The 23,744-nt window shown below is 30.1% G+C and overlaps 1 pseudogene; it reads right to left on the bottom strand.

Annotated features, from left to right (window-relative positions):
* LOC142333401 (dynein axonemal heavy chain 10-like) overlaps window positions 1-23,744 on the bottom strand; it is a 70,214-nt pseudogene that overhangs the window by 9,206 nt on the left and 37,264 nt on the right.

The following is a 23,744-nucleotide window of genomic DNA, read 5'->3' on the forward strand; positions in this document are numbered from 1 at the left end:
TAATTGTATAAATAAGGGAAATATGGAACAATCCAATTTTGCTAGAAATATCTTAGAAAATAATCATAATTATAATCCAGAAAATTTTATTTATATTCTCGAATATTCCAGTAACTTTCATAAAACAAATATGATTGAAACAAATTACATATACTTAAATAATACAAATTTGATAATGATGTATTATTTAAACAAATGTTAAATAATAATATTGATTCTTAGATTGGTTATACTGATTCATACTAGCAAACACAATTGAGAGCTTCATACTGACATGATGGACAACGTCGACAGTAGACCTTTTGACGATCAATTGTTGTATTTATAATTTTTGTTTTTAAAAAATTCAAAATTCATTAAATATATTAATTTGTGAAGGAAATAATTATTCCATAACACATAAATGTCCCTGATGATGGATTAATTTCCGAAAGCACTCAGACACAATAATAAAAATAGTTAGTAAGTGGAAATTATTCTATAATTAAAAATAAAATCAGTATATTGAAAAAAAAAAATTTTATTTTTATTTGGCTATCTCTGGAACCAATGAAAGTACCACTTATGATATATCATTGAAAAGCTCTCAATGAGGGGGGTTATTACTGCAATTAAGAAAGGTCCAAAATCCAATTTTTTTTTTGGATTTTGGGCTTTTTTGGACACTTTTGGTTCAGTCGATTGGAATCAAAAGGGGAGGTCCACAGCACTAGGTGTTAAAATAGTCCTAAACCAAAATTTCAACATCCTACACCTAATTGTTTTTGAGTTATGCGAGAAACATACATATGAATGTACTTACGTATAGACGTCATACTGAAACTAGTCAAAATGGATTGAGGGATGGTCAAAATGTAGATTTCTGTTGAAATCTAAAAACCAGCATTTTTCACATTCACAGTTTTTCACTCCCTTGACTTTGTAAAAGGAAGCACAAATTATTAATTCATTTTTTGGGGAGGGGGTGAATATTAAATAATTTTTTTTGTAATTTATGACTTTGATAAAAGAAACTTCAACTTTCTATGAAAAATTTTTGCTAAAGTATCCCCCAAGTAAAGATTTGAAATTTTATTTCAGCCAAAACATAACACAGATTTTTCCAATTTTTGCAGAAATTTATTACACAATTTCCTCCTGAAGGTAACACCTGTCAACGAAGTTTGAAAAAATTCATCAACAGGATCCAAAGTTATAAAAATCAAATATAGACTTACCTACATACATACATACAAACAAATGTCCATCTGATACAAAATAGATTTTTTGGATTTGGGAGCATTAGAAGTAAAAACTTTTTTTGGAGATTATTTATTAAAATTTATTATTTTGTTGAAATTTTTTTTATTATAATGATTCTTTAAGGCACAAAACTAAAAAACCAATTTTTTTAAGAATCTGTATACTTCTCTGTTATAGCTGTAGATTCTAAATTCAAGAATACTTCACAAAGAACAAATTTACTAGCAAATTATGATGATGTAAATTAATTAATCAACAGAGAGAAAAAATTATCTATAATGTTCACTAAAGCAAAGACAACTCTTGTCAATTCTCATATTCATGAAAAATACTGTTTTGAATATTTTCATGTCACTTTAATATATATTATCACAGCTGCAACCGTAGATTCTTATATAATATGGGATGAAATGGAGTATCATCTGAATTCTATCATATCTGCAAAGTTAAACACATTGTGCGTATAAAAAGAAAAACTTTGCAAATTTACCTTCATTTTAATGAATTACTCTTTAGAATTTATTTTATAATCTGTTAGTAGTTAATTAACATATTTTGAGGAGAGTTGAAAGAGAAAAATATTCCACTAGATACATGCACTAAGTATTATTAAAATAAATAACAATAAATACCTTAGATTTTTCATCAGTTTTTGGTTTAATTTTATTCTTACTGAGAACAGAATAATCGTTAGTGACAATACCGGATTTAGTCACCGTTACATTATCACTTTTAGTTGTAGTGGTAGTACTAGATTTAATACCACCTTTGACAGTGTTTGTTGAAGTTGGTGGAACAAATGTAGGAGGTTTAAATATTGGCTTTTTCACAGTAGGTTTTGAAACATTTTTCTGACAATCAGACATGTTACAAAAATGTTTTGACTTGTGGGTAAATAACCTGAAAAATAAAATGATCCAACCTTAAACAAAATATAATTTCTTTTTATAAAAGAAAAAACTATAAAATTAATAACAACAATGTACAAGGTCTTGATTATCTGTTGAAAATAATATCATATAATCAAATTGCCATGACAGCTTACATGCACAGTAGTAAACGGAAACTATATTCTTGATACAAACGCTTCTATTCAATGTTGATTAAATAGCAATCAATGAAACATGGATTCAAATGTGATAAATGAATTATTATGATTAATTTTTTATAAACTAAGGAATTGTCCTTAGTTTATAAAAGTAGCATTGGCTACCAAGATCCGTAAATTATTTTTTCATTTTAGTAATAATATTACGAATGGCAGTGGTATGACAAATTCAAGATGAAAGAGTTGATGCACAGCTCATTTAACAACACAAAAAAGTTCAACCATTCAGTATTAACAAAAAAAAATAAGGCTATAATGTTTTACGATTCTAAGCCAAATTTGCTGTAGAATGCATAAAATCTGGAACTACAATAACAGAGCTAGAAGAAACTTCATGTAATCAATTCAAAACTAATGATATGGGATACTCACGATGATATTATTTTGATAAAAAGAAGATACTTCTCGATAAGTTGCAATTTACCACTTTAACGGGAAGATTTTCAACCATTTTCACACTACACCTTGCCAGTACCAAATTATTACCATTGATTTCACAAATCAAATGTTTCACTGGCAACCCAATGTTTTGAAACCAATAAAGTTCAAGGATGGGACCGATAATAACTCAGGTACATCTTTTACAAAACGAGCTGGCCTGCGAGGATGTAGAGTTGATGTACTCCCATCTTCATCACCTCACAATGCAAGGATGCTCAAAACCATATTCTCATCTAGCCTACGATGCCTCATGCATAATTTCACTTTATTCACGTAGTTATTTAGGTATTTTTCGATTAGCATCCTACTTAATATGATATCAACATAACCTAATGCTCTCTATCCTTGTCTAATTAACCTTGAATATTAAATGCCACGAGACTAATATGATGCAAAACTAAATATAACTGAAAGCAAGAAAATACAAGTTTTCAAATCTCATTATTGCAATAATATGAAAAACATAATATAAAACTGAAAATGTTTATTTTTAATGAAATAATAATTATCTAAAATAATATTATCAATAAGAATAAGGTTAGTGAGCAAAGTAAGCATTAGGTTATGTCAATATTGTGTTAGGTGGGATGCTAACCGAAAAGTACTATATTTATTCTGACTGTTATAAGTAATCTATCAAACAAAATAAATAATAATGAAAACTATTACTTTTTTTAATTAACAAAAATCATTAATTTTTATAAATTTATATACCATGTAAACCGAAGATGTTAAAGACAATCACAGATAAGGTCAAAAAATTATATACTTTGTATGTATAGACCTGTACAGTTCAGCTTGTAAAACTATATCCTGTTGAAAGCTTGACATAGCATAAATAAAATACTGAATGTGACTGTAATGCAGATAGATGGGTAAATTATACAGTTTCAATATTTGTTTATTAATTCTATATTACTTTTTGCATTTCATGTATTTATTTCTAATTTTTATGCATATTACATTACTTTCATATTATTTTCAATGATTTTAATGTGTATTATACTAAAGCTTGGAAATGTAGGTACAATCTAATCCAAGAATATCAATTTTATTTTAATAATATTACAGTAAATGTTTATTTTTCATTTATGAATATTTTAATTTAGTTATGATCTTGTTTTATGGCATTGTTGTAATGCAAACAAGCCTGGCAATGTGGATATAATAGTATTACAAATATATTTATTAAACATTAATTTCATTTAACTTTATAAGTAATACTGGGTTTAAGTATGTGTAGTAAAGATGCCTGGCATTGTAGGCACAGTAGTTTCAATATTTTTCAATTTTCAATATTATTGAAATTGTATTTAATATTATTTTTTATACGTTGAACATATAAATTTAATTGTTCCAGTAGTCTATTAATATGAATACAGTAAAATTCAATAATGTAATTAACTGATTAATTTTACACCATTATTGTAATAAATTTTAAATCTTATTTACGTATTGATTCATTTTCTTTTAAATATTTGCATGTTAAATTATTTTTATATTTTCAAATTGGTAAATTGGGTTGTTTTAAGGATGAAGCCAATAGAGGCCAAGCAATTTAGGCATATTCTAATTCAAAGTTATTAATTTTACTTTAATAAAAGTTTATTTCTTATTTATATATTTACCTTTTTGTTTTTGTAAGTCAAAATACTATTTCTTTTTGTATTTTAATGGATGGTTTATATTGCCTGAAAAGAAGCCTATTATCATAGGTAAAAATAAAAAACAATTTATTCGGTTTAATATCATTGAAATGATTTTATTGCATGTATTTAATTTTATTTACCTTTGTTTTTTAGAATTTAATTGTTTTAATACTGTCAGATGGTGACCATAAGTATTGAGTCCAAAGTTCAAATCTACTTTATTGCACTCAATGTAATTTGAATTTAATACACATTTTTATCTTCTTAGAAGTATAGTTTAATTATGTTAGAATGGCAACAAACCACACCAACAATTAACTTTGGTTTATAAAAAGGTCGCTGATGAATCTCTTTAGAATTTCTAAATACAAGGCAACAATAATTCTGCTTATTAACTAAACTCCACAAAGATGAAAATACGCTTTAATCAGAACAAAACAAAATTATCCATTACTTCTGAGTGATTTCGAAACAGATTCAGTACAACTGTATAGTTTTCAACTCTTTTTTGTTTATGTTTGCCCATCACCTGAATTTTATAAGAATGAAAATGTAAATATTACACTAAAATTTTGAAAATTAGATGGCTGATAAAATTGAAACCTAAAAATTCTTAATTACAGTAAAGGTGAGATAAATCGCTTGATATGAAAGACAAGAAATTGAGAATATTTTTTAAAAGTAAAAGATACGATATATTGTTAGGCCATGCATTAAAATATCACATTAAGGTAATTTGGGAATGGGGGATGCATGTAGAAGGTAAAAAAATAGATGATAAAAACTGAAAAGTTTTAAAAATTGAAAGAAAGATAATTACGAACGTAGGATGTCGCAATTATGAGGTTAAAAGATTTGCAAAAGCACAAAAACCTATAACTTATTATAGAAATATTTTAAGCTCTGGGTATTTCTAAAGCTTAACAGTACAAAACCGTTATAAATAATAGCACAACAATCATTTTATGAAAAACTTCATAAATTCTTTGTTTAACTTAAGATTACTCCTTTTAATCATGAAATCTATCACACAAGCTTTACATATCACAGTGAAATTAAACGATTAGATTTACTTGAATTCATACTATTCTACAACTTACAAAACTGTATTTCAATTAGCCTACAAAATGAAACCAGTATAATTAAGAATAAGAACAATCTGCACTCCACTTAAAAAAAAATAAGCCTAATAGGCAATAGAATGATTAGTATGCCTACTTATGCCAGTATATATTATGTCTAATTTGACCTTGTAAGCTTAATACACATAAGTTAAAACTTATTTACATTTCCCCCTAAAATTAGCCCAAAGCATATTAAATGCAATTGATACTGGTAGAAATCTTTTTCTAGATATCAGATTTATAAATTTCCTGTTTTGCAAATGATTAATTCAATAATTTACAAACAGTAATTAAAAATTGATGATAACCTGAAAAAAATAATTACAAAAATTTATGCTAATAAATTAATTTTAACCACATATATACAATTAAGTATTTGAAATGCTCCCCATAAACAACTGAAATTACACTTTTTTACATTGCTAAACAACAAGAGGTTGTTTAATGAAAGCATCATTAAACTTAAAAATGCTATTTAAAACAAAGAATATTTTGACCCATGGGTAACCCAAAATATCTCCCTTAGAAGCAATTGCATGATTACTAATGTGCGTAACACAGAAAGAAAAAAAACCTGGATAGATATAGTATGGTGCTTTATTTGTCTAATGAATAGCAAATGGACTGTTCTACTGCAATGAAATGAAATACTGATTTGCTGTCATCTAGGTTAAGTATGACAAAGTCTGCAATCAAGGCGCTCAGATAAACCGGGTACTTGACACAATGTAAGAGATGGATAACATTCCTGTGGTTGATGCAGTAGGATATCACCCAAGGAAATGTACACACAGAATGAGATTTATAGTGGTCCAGGAAGTCCACTTGGCAGGAGTCAAAGCTCAGGAAATACGATACTTAATTTAAGCTCAAAATTAAAATAAATATATATTTACTTACCACAAAACCATAGTTGTGCAATATATCACATTCAACCACAATGCCATATTTAGCAAACAAAGCTGTCACTTGTGGTGCTTTAGTTTTATCAGCTAGAATAGCAGTTCCCTTTATTACATACACTTTCAGATTTTGAATGGCATCATAACCAAATTCCTGATTTTCCATATGCTGTAACACAATCACAGTATAACATATAATTCTTTATAATCATATATGAACTGAGCAGCTTTTTATTTTTATTTTTTTTATTATATTATTATTTTTCCAAAAAATGTAACTCTGCATTTTCATTTAACAAAGATGGAGGCACCTTCCTTGGTAAAATATTCCAGAGGTAAACTAGTCTCCTGTTTGGATCTCCAGATAGGGGACTACTAGGAAAGGGGTCACCAGAAAATTAAAAAATTAACATTCGAGTCGGAGCGTGGAATGTTAGAAGTCAAAATTTAAAGAGGAAATGTGTAGGATAAATGTAGATATAGTAGGAATTACTGAAGTTCAGTTGGAAGAAGAAAACGACTTTTGGTCAGGTGATTTTAGTTATCTCAGCTTGGGCAGGCAGGCAGTAGGTTAATGAACAAGAAGGTAGGGAGAAGAGGGTAGGGCATTTCAAAATGCCTAGTGATAGAATCATTGTAATAGATAAAATAAAAAACCTAAACCGACATTATTAATTTCTATATGCCTACAAGCACCCATGATGATGAGGTAGAGTGTGCAGACAAAGAAATTGATGAAGCAATTGAAAGGGGATGAAAATTTAATAATAGTTGGAGATTGGAATGCAAGCATTGGGAAAGGCAAGGAAGGAAATAGTGGGTGAATACGGGCTGGGCAAAAGGAATGAAAGAGGGGACCTCTTTGCTAACATTTACAGGAACCAAACAGCAACAGTAATAATTATTATTATTAACATAAAAAACATAAAAAAGAAGCCGTAATAAAAAAAAAGTGTCAAGGATGTTCCCTATCCCCCATTACTTTTTAAGAACAATTTAGATCCAGAGTAACAGTACAAGGTGAAAAGATAAAGATGCTATGATTTGCTCATATAGTAATTCTAGCTGAGAGCAAAAAAGATTTAGAAGAACAATGAACGGCATGGAAGAAGTCCTACTCAAGAACAACTGCATGAATACAAACAACAAAACAAAATAATGAAATGTAGTAGAAATAACGAAGATGTATTACTGAATGTAAAAATAGGAAGAGAAGATTATGAAGAGAAGAATTTTGTTATTTGGCAAGTAGAATTACTAAAGATGGATGAAGCAGGAGCAATATAAAATGCCGAATAGCACAGGCAAAACAAGCCTTCAGTCAGAAATATAATTTGTTTACATCAAAAATTAATTTAAACGTCAAGAAAAGATTTTTGAAAGTATATTGAGTGTAGCTTTATATGGAAGTGAAACTTGGAACAACCTGGGTACCTGAGAAGAAAGATTAAAAGCTTTTGAAATGCGGTGTTACAGGAGAATGTTAAAAATCAGATGGGAGGATAAAGTGACAAATGAAAAGGTGTGGCAAATTGATGAAGAAAGAAGAATTAGGAAAAATATAGTTAAAAGAAAAGCCAGACTTATAGGCCACATATTAAGGCATCCTGGAATAGTCGCTTTAATATTGGAAGGACAGGTAGAAGGGAAAAATTGTGTAGGCAGGCCACGTTTGAAATATGTAAAACAAATTGTTAGGGATGTAGGATGTAGACGGTATACTGAAATGAAACGACTAGCACTAGATAGGGAATCTTGGAGAGCTGCATCAAACCTGTCAAATGACTGAAGACAAAAAAAAATTTTATTCCGATCGCTATAAAACATATAGATGACATCAGGAACGGGTTGATATCGTATTCCATGAATAAAAAGAGTAACTCCCTCAAAATTTGCTTTTTCCTTTCTTTTTCCTGTTTAGCCTCCGGTAACTACCGTTTAGATAATTCTTCAGGGGATGAATGAGGATGATATGTATGAGTGTAAATGAAGTGTAGTCTTGTACATTCTCAGTTCGACCGTTTCTAAGATGTGTGGTTAATTGTAACCCACCCACCAAAGAACACAGGTTTCCGCGATCTACTATTCAAATCCGTATAAAAGTAACTGCCTTTACTAGGATTTGAACCTGAGAACTCTCGACTAACAAATCAGCTGATTTGGGAAGACGAGTTCCCTAGAATAACCCGGTAGGTTGGACCTGCAATGCAGAAAAGTGTATTTTGAAAGTTTTATTTAGTTTTCACCTTTAAACTACTGACCTCTCAATAGTCTGGAGTGGTTCTAGCAACTAGTCTGGGCTGTACTGCAATTTTTTGTTTGATTGCTGCAGCAGTGTATGATTAAGCATTGCTGTATAACAGGGACATGTTATAAATGGTACACCAAGCTACCTTGATCTCAGTTAAAATTTCACTACAGCATGCAACATATATCACTTCATAAACAGAATCATCGTACATAAACAATTTATAGTTATAAAATAGAAGGTAAATAGATTATAAAATGGAGTGATAAGTTAAGAAATAAAAAGCCAAAATACAATAGCAAGGATAGCTTAACCAACATCTTATCTCCTGATACGCCTAATTGATATTGTAATATAAAAAACAAGAATATTCCTATTAAAAAACATGCCATGGCTGGGAAACATCAAAATTAACAGATTAGAAAATATCTAAATTAACAGAAAATATGAAAATGCCTTAAAAAAATCAACAGCTCCACTTGTCAACAGTCAATACACAAAGAAAATTTTGTTAATGTCAAATCACAATAGTCATAAGTAAGTTGCAACTTAGAAAAGATTGCAACTTATAAATTGCTAAAGATTGCCAGATTAAACTTTTTATCATTAGTGGAGGTAGATGCAAACTTTGCTTTTTTTTTAATTTCTGCATCAAATTACTCATTAAAACATCAGTGTTGTGTACATTTTACAATTAAAATCTTATCTGTAGTTTTATGATTTACTATAGCTCTGAACTTGGTTCTTATCTTATTGACCTTGTAAGGAACTCTCATACTCGATGTTCAAAATTGAAAAAGCTGATATTTTAATGTATTTTAAACCATTAGCTGGTATCATCTTTTTTCCCACTCAAGCCCATTGCATGTAGATCCTTTGCAATTTCTCCAGAATCTTCTTTCTGGCTGAACGTTTCAGAAATAGAATACCAAAATATTGATAGTTACATAAATATTTTCCTGGTTAAAATAACAGGTGTTTAAAAAAGGATGCAACCACTTTGACATGTATTGATTACAAAAATATTAATGTTAATAAAAGGCATACAACAATATTCAAAATTACCTATAATAACTTTGCAGTAGATGTTCAAAATGGTTTCCTGTGATTGCAATGCAGGTTCATACACATTTCATAACATTTGCAACCACTTTTCAGAATGTTTGCTTAGTAATGTTTGAAATCTCGCTTTCAAGTTGTCAAATGTATGAGGATTATTTTTAAAAACTAAGGTCTGCTGGTGTAAGATCTGGGAGGCCACAACACTTTTGATATCAAACTATGGCCAAAAAATTATCAAGCGTTAAAAAATATCCGTCATTTCATTAGCAGTATGACACGTTGCGTTACCCTGCTACAACCAATATTCTCATTCATGTAAATCTGATGGCAATTAAGTTGCAATAAACCATACCGTCTACAGATTGTCAAAAAATAAAGGGTTATAACACGATGCCACAAGATCGCACACCAAACCCCAATTTTACATACGTGTAACATGTATGTTATGGTAACCCATGAAACGAGTGAAGATTTTCAGCGCTACATATCCGGAGGTTTTGGCTTTAATGTAGCTATCTGAGGGAAACCATGCCTCATTACTGAAATAAACACGATCCAAAATTTCAATACAGTTGTCATCAACAAAAGAACAAAACTGTAAACAATTTCCACGGTCTACTTTCTTTCAGTTCTTGAACAACACAGATACAATAAGCCTTTGTCACGAGTTTTTTAGTAGCCCTGAAAGCAGTAGATAGTGAAAGCACAGCCTGAAGATAACTTTCTGAGCGACATAGTGGGCAAGCAAGTCACACAACATTCTTTCACATCCTCCAGAACTTCTACCTTAACAGTAACAGTCGTCCTGTGCTTTGCCAATTGTGTGCACTTCCCAGTCTCACAAAATTTATTAATTGAACGCAATACCTTATCAAGAACTGAGAATTGGAAAATTCTATCCGAAACTCGCCTTTTACTCGTCTATAAGATTTATATGTGCAATAAGTCTCAATATTAAACACGATAAGTCTTTAACACAATAGATGAATTTATACGGTAAAGCACTTGTGCATAATAAGGATGTTACAACAGTTTTACAAGCTGTTAACTTGAGTACATAGTTGCCAACTGACAAGTAGGGAGAAATAAAATTTACCAAAGTGTGACTTCTATCTTAATCTAAGGGTTGTATCCTTTTTGAAAAACCTGTTATATTAAGAGGTAAATTTTTAATAAAAAAAATAGTCGGGAAAACAAAGCTTCTACAGAAAACAAAGGTAGTCCTAGAGAAGGGTTGTGGGTACAGGAGCTGATCTCCAGCAAAGCCAGCTCGTTCATTGGAATCAGACCGAGCTTCCCCTCAGTGGCAGTTGGCAATCATTATGTTCAGTTCATCATCATTTAAAGCACTAATAGACATCAATGAACCGACAACCTGCTTGTTCTTCATACTGTAATTTCTAACAAACAAATATAATATGGCATCAACTTTGTTACTATCATCCATATGCAAACAATGGAACACTTTTAATTAGATTGAGATATTTCTGGGTAGAAGGGTGGTTTTTTCATATCTGACAACCATTTTCTCTTATCTCACTCGATGGAAACATCTAATAAATGAATGAATCCATATCATCATAACTACTGATCTAATGAATAATATGTTCTAAAAGAACTAAAATAAACTAAGCCTTTGTACCATTATCTTCCTTTAAATACTAAAATTGATTTGCTTTTTTTATATGTATAAATACTGTATGTTTTCAACCAACTACCTCTTTAATAATTTCTCTTTTCCAACAAGGGAAACCAAAAAATCAAAAACAGTACAAAAACATAAGACCTCCCTACTCTAGATTCAATATAAATAAAAGATTTGAACACACAACCACATTCAAATGAATGAACTGTATAAAATTAACTCTCTACTTGGTACTCCTCAAAATTAACTGGTACTCCTTGAAAAGATTAGGGAAAAGTTTGTATAATGCACCATCAACAGTAAATCAATAATTTTTTTTTTAAATGCATTAGTCATAATATTTTACTCTAATGATGAACACAATTTCATCTGCAAATTAAGCACAAAAGAATTTGCATTTACAAAGTTAAAATGAGAATTTATCAATAATGTAAAAAATTATAAAAAACAACTAATTTTTAAAAATTGCAGGAACACACTTCCTAGTTGGAGAACTAGGATTCTTCTGGTACACATGCCCAGGTTACGTTCAATGTGTTGAATTAAGATTTCTTCTTCACTAACAGAATATGGTTCTTGCTATGCAGCAGTATATGAAGTAATATCAAGGCAGTGATGAAGTGGTATATAAGCACAAAAACATTCAAGCAAATTTTCTGTGGCTGGAAATCCTACCAATCCAAAATCTTTGATGATATTCTCTCTGTGCAACTAATGCATGTATTACCGCTGCACAACACAGAAATAAAGTGATGTATGTGTATTTGTTCAGTGGTGTTAACTGTGTTCATCATAATTGTCATATTTGGGGTAGCAAGAACCCTTATGCCATTTTACAAACACAATTTGATAGCCTGAAAACTAATAAAAAATATTTTTTGGCCACTACAAGGTAGGTTAGTTATATACCAAATATAATCAAAAATAGTGATGCATTGATCATTTGTTGAATTAAAATGGAATGCACCAGCAATATATATTATTTAAAGAGTAAGTAACTTGGCTTAAGTGAAATTCAACTGAGTTTAGTTAGGTTTAGGTCAAGGTTGAGTTAGTAACATTAAATTTGTACAAAATACATTATTTTCGATTAAATAATGTTTGTGATATATAATTATGAACTCGACGTAAGAATTGGTCAATTTAATATTTAAGGTTAATTAGATGAAGTTGATGAGCAATGCAAGCATTAGGGTTATGTTTATATTGTACAAAGTTCAGTACACAGAATCACCGAACCTAACCTATCAATTGAATTTTCAAGTTATTTACTTTGTAAAACAATGTATTTTACAGTTATGCACTGTTAAATTACAAAATATTTGGAGGGTACTGTGTAATTTAGAGGGATGTAACTTGTGAGAAAGGAGTTGATGAAAAATCTCAATTGTAACGAATAACTTGGTTCTAAATAATGTATATTCTTATTATATATATATATATATATATATATATATATATATATATATATATATAATGTATCTACCTCTATTAATAAAAAACCAAACCAATCGTCCCAGAAAGCTCTGAAATGAATGGTTGACTTAGATGTACTCTTTCTACTTTTACTCCCTACTCAGGCTAGTCATGCTTACTAGTGTTAAATAAAATATAATCTCAATAAAGTGAGGTAACAAAAATTTAACTACATTACACATATTAATTATGTTAAAATTTAAACAAAAAGGTGTTTATTTTTCTTTCTCAATTAATATTTTTCTGAATATATTTAAAATTGAAATCCTGAGGTATTTAGTTATAGGCAAATGCTGTTATTAATCAATGGATTTTGTTACTGTAAGTTTCTTCAATGACATTGAGCCTATTCTTCAATGACATTTAACTAAAATTTGTATCTAATTAATCTATTTTAGAACCAAATTATCTAGCAATATTGGTCTCCCTTACTTAAAATTGCCAAATTCCCCTTAATTCTATCTTCTTTCTTTCTTTTACACAGTTCTTGTATCCTAAATTTTAGTCTTTGTCTTCATAAATTAATGTTAAAGTGTCTGCTGTTTTGAAAGATTTATTTTTATCCTTACTGCTGTTTAGGAAAGAGGCCAATTTTCTATACATAGTTACTAAAAGAGATATATGAGATAATATAGAGATATATTTATGTTAAAAACATAAATATATAATTTAAAGCAAAATAATTTTAAGCAAAGATATATTCATAAATATAAAAACCTGGAAATTTTACATAATTTTTTTACAATTCTTTGCTTAAAAAATATAGTAATTTATTTCTAAAAAAAAAAAGAAAAATGTATTAATTTCTCCACAAAATTAGGTTATGAACTAATTTAATGTTTTAGTTGACCAAAAAAAGAAAGGTTTTTTTATAATTATGTTGTTTTTGGTAATAGTAATATTTATTCATTTGTTAACTATTTACGGTTAAAATAGAACTTACACTATCCTGGTACGCAAATGCTGCGTAAATTAATTATATATTTTTCTACTGAAGTTTAACTGGTTTTTCATTTAGCTAGAACCAGATCAAGAAACTGACATCCTGAGAATGTAATTATTAAAGTTGACTGCAGCTATTTAAATTATTTTTTCCTTTAGTGTATAAAAAATACACAAAGCAATAGTAGCCATAATCTGTGATTTAACAAATAATGGCCTACAACATTTATTATAAAGTTTGTTCTATATCATTAATTTTTTGACACAGCAGCACTTCACAGATATGCGGTGGTGACTGGCCCCAAAACTTAAGTGTGAACTCTAATTTATATAGCCTTGAAATGAACTGCTAATTTCAGAGTATCTCAAAATGTTATTAGTAAATAAACAAGAATTAATAGTTTAGTACATAAAAACCTTACAACAGTTGTTCAAGAGAGGTGGATCTAAACAAAAAATGTAAACATTTAACTTTGCCAACCTCATTTTCCAGCATTCTTAAGTCAGGCAATATTTTCTTTTGCATCTCTCCTTCGTTTAATACTAAACTAAAAAACATTAATGCTATGCACCATTAAATCTTATGCTGAGATTTATTTTAGTTGAATTAATAAATTAAAGTTGTATTCTATCAGGCTACAAAACTGATTTAAGTCATTCATTATAGCACTGAAAAGGAATGAACCTAGTATACACAGTATATCAGTATAGTATACTGCAGTTAACTATAATTCTACTAGTACAAAATTATTTGTTTTTTTTTTTATGTGCTGAATGACCTGATTGTATACACACTCCCTACTTTTTTTTTACTAGTTCATAATTATTAAGTTTCCCTATCTTTTATTAAACGCATCGTTTAAATCTGTAATAAACCAGGAAGCATGTGAAACAAGAACATTATTTTTTTAACAAGCCAAAGGGTTTAGATTATAGGTGGGAATAAAATAGTTAGGAAGACCATAAAAATTGTGCTTTTTTCAAACTTGAAAAACATTTTTTTTCACAAAATTTACCGTTACCCTACAATCTACACCCAAGAGATACAGGTAATTTATTTTTATCTTTTTTGAATAACATTCCCATATTATTTATGTTTTAACAAAATGATCAATTTAAATATTGTTGAAACAGATTTACAAATATTTTTTCCTAGTTTACTCTCGCTCTTAATTGCTGACTACAGCTTTATATTTACTTGGTATATTTGCAAAATAATTCTTATATGCTTTGTTTTACAGTATGTAAATAGCGCCTGCAGTATTTATTTAAGCTTATGTATTTATCTTTGAATACCGACTGGTCAAATGTATTAAACCACAAAACATCAACAAATTTTTTAATGATCTGCCTCAAAATCTTGAGCCATTTGTTGCAACCCTCTTCACAGACTACACAACTGTATCTATATTTGAAAATAATTATTTAAAAGGAATTGAAAATTTTATAACAGCAGGCCAAAAAATAATTCACTGGATGGATTGTAAACATTTAATTTTAATATGGATAGAACTGTTGCACTGTACTTCTCGGGTACATATTGATGTCATGGGAATAGAATTTACATTAATGATAACAGTACTATTTTTGTTATCCATAAAGCAAAATTTCAGGGTGTTCCATTACATTATTTTTGGGTGAGGTGTTAAGTTCTTTTGGGATGATCAAATTAATTTTGTTTCTTACAAAAAAAAACCATTCTGTTTTGCTTTAAAACGTCTTAACCTTGAAACGGTAATCATTATTAAATATATATTATGCTTACATACATTTCCATCTAAAGTATAATTATTTTTGTGGCTCCATCTTCTTTAAGATTCAAAAATGGGCTGTCAAATCATTATCTAGTATGCACAAGTATGAATCTTGTAAATCAATTTTTAGAAATAAAAATGTTAACTTATCTTGTGTTTATGTTCATGAATATGCGATCATTGATAAAAAGAATGATCAGTTATTCTTAAAAAATAACAATTTCCCCTTCTACCAAACCACACATTGTTGAAACTCAACACAATACTTCGGCTTATCAAGAAAGAACCTTATTATCCTTCTGTTTTCATTTTCAATCAGTTAACAAACCATTTAAAAGATTTCCCCATGAATGCAAAGAAATTATTTTCTTTCTACTGATTTGAATATTGATATAAAAAGAATAATAACAATTTGAAATATGTTATATTATCTAAGCATGTTAAAATTTTATAACCTGTATGTGTGTGTCCAATAACTAAATTATATTTTATCTTCACAAAGTTATTAGAAAAGTTGAATTTATCTATGTATGAATTGCCTTAATCAATTGCATGTTTTATATTATATTTTTAAATGTTTGAATTTTATATATTATACTATTTTAAAAAATGTTTTATCTTCAAAACATGTGTTTTTAATTTCTACTACTCTGAAATCTGATTGAATATTTATATTTAACTTCCAAAGCCAGAAAATATTCTACTATTACCTTTTTATTTAATAGAGTAATAATATTTTCAAAGATGCCCTGCATCAGTTCCTGCATGCAGTATTTAGTAAAACATTTTCTCATAAGTTTAAAATAGCCAATTAACTTTATCAACATTCAGATAAGAGTAATATGAATTATTGCTTCTGGTTTGACCGTTACAGTCAACCTGAAATTAAATTATTCTCTATAGAATAAAGTCTAATTTTTTTATTCACTTTAGTAAATTCTTTAATTAATGTATCTTTATATATTAATATATATAATAATTTTCCAAAATGCCCTGTTTCTACATTACTAATAATGTATAATTAATTTTAATTCTACTCGTGTCTTGTTGCTTATTAGTTACCTTTTTTTTTGTTTTTTAATAAATGGTGTGCTACATTACTGATATTTTTTAAATATTTAATTGCTCTCATGTGTTTTTGAAAATATATTTAAGATTTGCATGTCTTTCCATTATAAATGTATTAGCACAGATTTCATTTTATTCTATAAATTTCATTCGTATTATATCAGTTTTAAATATGTTGCAACACTGATGGTAAAAACCCTTGATACGTTCTAGTATCAGGTAAGGCTAATTACGTTTGTGTGCAACATATGCTAAAAATATAAATAAAGCCTTAAAAAGGATTCTGATGCTTACTTTTAAAACTGGTATTCTATTTAAATTATAAATATTTAAATACTAAAATAGTTTTTTTAATTTCTATTTGCTTATCTAAACCTTGACTAAATTTATATAAAACTGTATTATCTTCAATTTTAATAATGCTCTCATGATTTCAATCACTGAATCTGTTAAGTTAACTAAAATAAGTTTGTTGCCCTAATACTATAAATAATACTAAGTCCAAAGTTGATGAACAGTAGTTTTAATGGTTTTGCTTTATTACAAAATCAGCTTCCATGAATATTTGAATTTGCAAAATCAGTTAGTATTCAGTTCCATTTCCTTTTTTTCCTCTTATAATATAATCTTAAGAATATCAGTTTTAAAGGTAAAACAGCAGAACCTGTTTTAAGGATTTAACAATATGCACATAAATGTCACTAGCCCTACCCAATATTAGAACATACTAAGAATTTGGAAGAGAGCAAAAACTCTGATAGTCACTAATGCAGCTTTGGATAGACGTGCATTCCAGAAGAACTTCTATTTCAGCAACGATATAAACCTACAATTATTGCCCCCTTTAACATACCTTGAGAATGTTAAGTGTAATATCTGACTTCAGTTCCACTGTATGTTTGTTTATGCCACTGTGGTTGTTTTCAATTTTGTGCATTAAATTTCCTGCGAGTTTGTCAATAACGATATATTATTAGATGGTGTCACAGGAACTTTCATTTTGTAATTACGAGGCATATTCATAAAGTAAGGGCAGTCTGATCATTAATGTGAGAAAAGGTTTTTACTTACAGTTTTAGTTTACTACATATCTACTTCACTTTTCCCCATAATCGCCATTCAGTTCTAAGCACTTTTTGTAATGCTGCACCGCATTCTTTAATCCCTCTGCATAGAAGTTCACCCTCAGGGAATTGAACCAGTTGACAATGGTAGCCTTGAGTTAGTCATTTTCAAACTGTCATTTCCAAGCCGCTTTTTCAAATGCAAGAAGTAGTCGCTAGACGCAAGGTCAGGACTATGTGGAGGGTGGTCAAAAAGTTTCCAAAGAAAATCTTGAATCGTCTTTTTGGTTAAGGCAGCAGTGTGTGCATTGTCGTGAAAAAGGATTATGCCAAACAACAGTTTCGCACGTCTCGAGTTGGTAAGCGTTTTGCAGTAAATGTCAGCTGTAATTGTTGATCCACAATCCATGAAGTCAACCAAAATGGCACCCCTTCATCCCAAAAAACGGTAGGCAACATTTTTCAACTCGAGTACAGAGATTGGTTAAACTTTTTCAGTTTTGGGGAACTTCAATGGCAATTTTACTTGTTTTTGCTCATGATAGTTGACAAACAAAATTTGATACTATCTATTTTTTAAATGGCAAATCAAATTTAAAAAGTAATATTTTTATAATTTAATAATATATTTGAAACAGTTATTACAACATTCATAGTCATTCTTGTGTCTTCTTTACAGACTAGTGTTGTGAATCTCACCTTTGCATCGGCTTATGTTATTACTAGCAGCTTTTTTGAGTTAGGCATTCATGTACTTAGAATGCGGTTAAAGTATGCTGGATTTTAAATAGGCTTATTCATTTAGGGCTTGAAGCTATCAACTATCAGTTCATAGATTCAAATAATTTGAAGCTTAACCAAATTTTCTAATTGTTCCTCCTTATAGAGTTCTGGTCTCATACTTTTAAGTCACCTCCCGTAATGAATTCAGATAAAAATTAGAGCTTTTGTGTAATACTTCAAATAGTTTTAACTAATCGCGTTTAAAATAAAGCTAAGAGATATAACTGTTGGGGCAAGTTACAAAAATAAAATTACACATAGCTCGTGTTTGCCAAAAGAATATTGGACTTTATTTTTTAACAGAATGAAATCAAAATTGTATAACCATATTTATACAATATATAAATACATTATCACATTGTGATAATGTATTTATATATTGTATAATTTTGTGCTTTGTTAAGACTGCACAAAATCTCCATGTGCGAAATTTATATACAACAAACCTTTGTAAAGTATAGATAAATTTGTTACCTTTAATGTTTCTTTTATTTACACAAAGTATATAATAATACAGAGTATAATGATAATATCTTATTATTTAACGGACGATTACCTTACTATTTAGCAGGCGATTACCGTTCAAAGAAAAACATTAATATCTTGATATTCACTTGCACAAAATATAATCTCACAATCGTGGATTTTATATATGTCTACATAAATTCCTTTGAGTTTAGTACTTTCATAATTAATTGAAACACACTTTTTAACAAGAAAACTTATAAAACTTTAACAAGACAGCTTAACAACTTGAGAGAGAATGTATCAAGAGAGTTTATTTTACAATGTCGTCAAAATACATAAAATTGAAAGAAAAAAGATGTACATGTGTAATTATGAAAAAAAATTAAAGAAAACAATACAACAATCTCGGAATGTTTTTTCCTCTTCTTCATTAAAAGTTCTTATTATTACTATTCAAGATATAAACACATGAAATAATACAGAGTTAAATCTTAATAAATAATCAATACTGAAGGCTTAAATGAAAAAATCAGCTGAGCATATAAATAATGTATGTTGAATGGAATGCATAAATTTCAGTGTATGAAAAATTTCTTAATTATAAATGAAATATTCATTACACTGAAATACTGTTAAATTTTAGATGAAAACAAGTCAAACACCAAACAAGTTGAATTAACTGATAACCGCTTTATGCATTGGCGTAAACATACTGGGGGGGCGAGCGAGCAAAATCAAGCAGAGAAGACCAGAGGGTGAATTTTATTCACAGGAAGGAAGTTTGATATGAATACCTATGCATGACTGGGATCCGATGAATGAATACTATAATAACAGAGAGTTTAATAGAGGTTCTGGAGCAGAATTTGTTCCATTGTCTTGAGCACATCGTATGAAAAGTGTGTATGATGTAAAATACAAATTTCAAGTGTGTGAAAGAGACACAACAGAGAGATTGACACGCAGGGAGATTGAAAATTATTGGAAAGCTGGGAGGGACAATTCTGTGGGATATTTTGCAGGGAAAAGGTAGGGGATGAAGGAAGAGTACGATGTGAAACGTTTCAAAGCGCTGTCATTTGAAGTTCCGAAGAGAGCGAAATTACACTTTTGACACAATAAGGTATGATGCAAGGAATTATTACAGTTTTTTCAGTTAAATTGTGACGTACAAGTTTTCCGCGAATGAGCGCCTAAACAGCGGATGCAACGATTGTTTTGCTTATCCCGATGATTTGGCTATATTAATTGAAGCCAAAACTGAACGTGACCTTGAAGTTACCGGTAATGAAGTGCTAACATTGGTTAATAACTGGCTCTTGGACCAAGAACTATCTTTGTCTTTAGATAAATGTCACTATATTTTTCTGGCTGGAAGAAGGCGACTTAGAAACCTAAATCTCCGCGTGGGAGATCGCAGACTAGACCGTGTGGCAGTAACAAAATATCTTGGTCATTATAGACCCAGCTCTAAAGTTTAGTCCTCATCTCGCACAGAAATGTAAAGAGGTCGAGAATACCGCAAAGGCTTTAACAAGATTGTTGGCTGGACATGAAGCTCCACGTGCATCTAGGCGGCAGGTCATTGCCTCAACTTTAACCTCTGTATTATTGCTGTACTTATATGGGAAAAAGCACTTTGTGTTGCAAGAAATGTCGTAAGACTTAGAACTCGGCATAGGCAAGCTCTTATAAACATCACTTCTGCATACCGCACCATCTCTTACAATGCGGCTTGTGTTTTATCATCGGTTCCCCCTATCGACCTCTTAGTTAAGGAGCGATCACTTAGGTATCGTGGCATGCCAAAACAAGAAGTCCAAGCTAACATCAGGCGCATATGGCAGGACAGATGGAATCTTTCCACTAAAGCTACCTGGACCAGGAGACTGATACCCGACTTGGGCATGTGGCTTGATAGAGGACATGGGGAGGTTGGTTATTATCTTACTCAAATACTTTCTGGGCATGGTAGCTTCGAATATTATTTACATCGATTCGGTAGAAGACCAGCACCTATTTGCATGTTCTGCCAGGATTCGGATACTTCCGAACATACTCTGTTCCACTGTAATAGATGGACTATACATAGACGACGTGCAGGGCTGCAAGAATTAAATCCGGAGAATCTGCTTCTTTTTCTCCTACGATCCACTGACAATTGGAACAAAATGGAGGAGTTTGCCAAGATAGTGCTAAAGGCTAAAGATGATGTAGCCCTTTTAAGAGGCCATTGAGGCCCCGTGGTAACTTAGCAGTTTAATATTTTCGTTAAGGCAAGCAGCTATGAGGAGAAGATCATTCCTTCGTTTGGTGATCATAACAACTGGGTAATGAAAAGACCGAGACCCGGTTTCCTCGGCGGGGGCTAGGGACGGTTTTGTCGGGCCTGGTTCTCTGTCGGGGGAGGGCTAGAGGCAGGCACATTAAAACAAAAGATCCAACCGGGGGGGCTGACCTGCTGTGCCGGACATACAGCCGGCGGGTGAGGAGGCCTCCTTTGAGTTTAAAGGACACTTTCCCTGGCTGCGCATACTTGAATGGATACCCGGCCCGGGGAAGTAGGGGAAAAAAAAGACCTATGGAGCACTTGGCTGACATATTATTCCATATTTAACCTCCTCCAAACTTTGCTTCATTTTTTTTTGTTTATGAGAGCTTCCTTTACAACCCCAAATTATCTTCCTTCTATTGCATATAATTATAAAACTCAATTTTTTGTTATTTATCTACTATTTGAATATTTGCATTACATTGTTAATCTGCAGTAAGGCACATATTTTTCATAAATTTTGGATAATAATGATCCTTTTTGGTTAAGACTTATAAAAAAATATGAATTTTTAGTAGCATCTACTAAGATGCTAAAGAAAAGAAGATGTTACTGTGTAAAAAGAATGCAGTGAAATTGCAATAGAAAATATTTGACTTTGGTGAATGAGATTTTAACCGTTTATAATACATTGTAAAAGGTGTAGTTTTCAGTTTTCCAGAATCCAACTATTAAGCAAATCTTTGCAATCAGTTATTGTATTTTCTGTTTACTGTACACTATATTTAAAAAATCTGTTTTGTCCTATTTTGTCTTTTTTCAGCATTTCAGGTAGAGAATTCAATGTCATTCATGATTCTCTTGCAGTATTTTATTAATCTTATTTTTTAAGGTGTATAAGTTGATCAATAGTTCATACAACATTTTAAAAAACATAAATTTTGAAAATAGTTTAAACAGTCTACGTGTTTTCATTCTTGTGGATGTACTTCTCAAATAATATTTTATGAAGCATGCATAATCAGAAAAGAAATGTGCTAAGTGAAAGCCAGCTAAACATAGGTACCCTCAGCAGCTCTATCGGTTCTTTCCTGACCTGAAATTTGTATGTACAAAAAACTGTCGAAACCTATCAACTTTTTAAATCAAACTAAGATGAATTTTTTAAAGTAAAGCATATTAACATTCATGATGGCTCTTTTTTAAAGCTAAGATTACGCGTATGTCTTCTCGCTTCAGTGGCTGGTCCTGCTGTTCTCATCTTGCCATCAGTTAATACTATTGCCATCAGTTTTATAGAATTAGGTAGATATACATTTAGAATGTAAGTTTAAACAGGTTTTTACTGTGAATTGTGTTTGTTGGTTTAGTACATAGTTGTGTTATTGTGTATTTGTTAAGGTTCAAGTAAGTTGAATTTTTTCCTGCGCGCACAACGAGGTGTCACTATCAGCACCCAGACAAAAAATAATTAGAGTAAATAATTAAACATTAACATTTAAAATTTATCTTAAAAATAAAACAGATGTAAAATGTCTATGCAGTATGTTAAATGCAAAACAAAACCAAAATAAAAACAATATTAAAAATGTAACATAAAACATCAAATTGCCATATGTCAAAAGGCAAAAACTTTAAAGTTTTAATCAAATATCTGAATCCAGATGCATGGTCTTAAGACATTCGATAGTATCGATACATAAGATAATGAGGTGTAGTTCCTTTTATATACGTAGAATATAATTATAATTAATGATGGCAGATTTATGATTCGCATCAATGAAATGGTTGGAAAATGCTGATTCTGTGTTGATGTGGCTCAGACCTTTCTTTGATAATGGCTAAAACTTCAAATAACACAAGGATGAGAACAGCAGCACCAGTCACTGAAAATGGCCACAAAAGCAGCTGAAAGAATTATAATGTATGTCATTTGAGCATTACTACAGACTGTCATGGACAAAAGCATAGCAAATAAGATTGTATATTATAATCTTTTTTTAATAGTTTAATATGAAAATCAACTATTTCAAAATTACTATGAATAAAAGAACTTTTAAATACCTTCCTAATATTACTGCATACCCAAACGAACATACATTTAGAAATTTAATTAAGAATATCAACATCAAATCAAATTAAGTTTTAAGATCTCAATAAATAAACATGAAACATACAAAATTTCTTGGCCATGTTGTTGTACTGATCTTGGGTGCTACAGAGGGAATCATAATTGAATTAACCATATAACCATATCGCCAAAATAGAGAGAAATAACCATATTGCCTTAACAGACAGATTTGTTGTAGACCAGACTGAAAGAACATACTTATCAATTCTATACACAAAATATTTCTTAGAAATTTTAAACATTGCACAAAATACAATAGTCAGATTTTGAGGTTCACTTGTATTCGTAGGTATACTGGCAGATATAAAATAGCAGGTCATGGGCTGAATTCCTAATACACCATTTTCACAGCATTCTATTCACTT

This window comes from Lycorma delicatula, chromosome 12, assembly GCF_047948215.1.
Source record: "Lycorma delicatula isolate Av1 chromosome 12, ASM4794821v1, whole genome shotgun sequence".
Taxonomy (NCBI): domain Eukaryota; kingdom Metazoa; phylum Arthropoda; class Insecta; order Hemiptera; family Fulgoridae; genus Lycorma; species Lycorma delicatula.